General features: G+C 53.7%; 1 pseudogene; it reads right to left on the reverse strand.

Annotated features, from left to right (window-relative positions):
- Nucleotides 1-489: 489 nt before the first annotated feature.
- LOC127028649 (olfactory receptor 14J1-like) lies at nt 490-1,424 on the reverse strand (annotated as a pseudogene).
- Between the last annotated feature and the right edge of the window lie 390 nt (nt 1,425-1,814).

Genomic DNA, 1,814 nt, shown 5'->3' on the forward strand with positions numbered 1-1,814 from the left:
GCATCTTTGACCAGCCCTGTCATATGTGAGAGAGCCTCAAGCAGGTGCCTTTTGACTGCTCAGCATCTCCAATGCCATTGGGCACCCAGTAAAGCCAAGGATCAGTCCAGCCCTCATTCCCTTACACATCGACCCATGTCCTTGTCCCGCTAAGCCAATGCCGCACCCAAGCACAACAGCAGGGCCTTTTAGCCTGCAATTCCCTCAGCGTAGCCTGCACTCCAGGTTGGAAAGAAGAGCCCAAGCTTCACACGCTGCACTGAGGAAATCCCCTTTTTTTACAGACATGCCACAAAGGAGGCCAGCATTAGCGTAGTGATAGACTCATTTAGAGAAGGCCTTTGGGCCAGACAGCCTGGGTTCATCCTCCTGAGAAGCAGGATGAAAGCAAACCTTCCTGAAGAAACACGATTCTAAGCAGTACAATGCCCAAAGGACACAAGTTGCCTGAGATAATTCGGAGAAACCTTGTGAAGAGAGATGGGCAGCTTATTGCTGCTGAAATACTACCTCTAGAATGAGGTTCTTCAGGGCATTCTGGAGTTCCTTGTTCCTCATGCTGTAGAGGAGGGGGTTCACTGCTGGAGGCACCACCGAATACAAAACAGCCACCACCAGGTCCAGGGATGGGGAGGAGATGGAGGGGGGCTTCAGGTTGGCAAACATGCCAGTGCTGATAAACAGGGAGACCACGGCCAGGTGAGGGAGGCACGTGGAAAAGGCTTTGTGCTGTCCCTGCTCAGAGGGGATCCTCAGCACGGCCCTGAAGATCTGCACATAGGACAGCACGATGAACACAAAACACCCAAAAGCTAAACAGAGACTAACCACAAGGGCCCAAACTTCCCTGAGGGAGGAGTCTGAGCAGGCGAGCTTGAGAATCTGGGGGATTTCACAGAAGAACTGGTTCACAGCATTGCCTTGGCAGAGTGGTATGGAAAATGTATTGGCAGCGTGCAGCAGAGCATTGAGAAACCCACTGCCCCAGGCAGCTGCTGCCATGTGGACACAAGCTCTGCTGCCCAGGAGGGTCCCGTAGTGCAGGGGTTTGCAGATGGCAACGTAGCGGTCGTAGGCCATGATGGTGAGAAGGGAAAACTCTGCTCCAACCAAGAAGAAAAACAGAAAGACCTGGGCAGCACATCCCAAGTACGAGATGGCCCTGGTGTCCCACAAGGAATTGGTCATGGCTTTGGGGACAGTAGTAGAAATGGAGCCCAGGTCAAGGAGGGAGAGGTTGAGGACAAGAAGTACATGGGGGTGTGGAGGCGGTGGTCGCAGGCTACGGCGGTGATGATGAGGCCGTTGCCCAGGAGGGCAGCCAGGTAGATGCCCAGGAAGAGCCAGAAGTGCAAGAGCTGCAGCTCCCGTGTGTCTGCGAACGCCAGGAGGAGGAACTGGGTGATGGAGCTGCCGTTGGACATCTGCTGGCTCTGGGTTTGCTTATCTGTTGAGAAGGAAAAGGCAGTACTGAGTTAGGGCAGCCTTCTCCGAGCAAAACAGCACATGTCTCATAGCAACCCCACACTCAGACTCTCTCTTTTCAGCAAGACCTCTCTGCAGCTCCCTCACTTGAGCTCCGGGTTTTGCTGGCTGAGGGGGCCATTGGGAGCAGGGACTCTGGAATGGGCTCCTCAGGAGTCCTTCCTGCTGTGCAGCGAGAGGGAACGAGGAACGCAGGCTGATCTCAACTTAAATGCACTCGTGATACATCACAGAGCTTTTTGGTGTGGCTGTTCGCAATTTGCCCAACTGCAGAACAGAGCTGAGGGGATTTGGTTTTGTTTCTTTTGTTCTAGTTGCACCTGCCACAT

Source organism: Gymnogyps californianus, unplaced genomic scaffold (assembly GCF_018139145.2).
Source record: "Gymnogyps californianus isolate 813 unplaced genomic scaffold, ASM1813914v2 HiC_scaffold_38, whole genome shotgun sequence".
NCBI classification, from domain to species: Eukaryota; Metazoa; Chordata; class Aves; order Accipitriformes; family Cathartidae; genus Gymnogyps; species Gymnogyps californianus.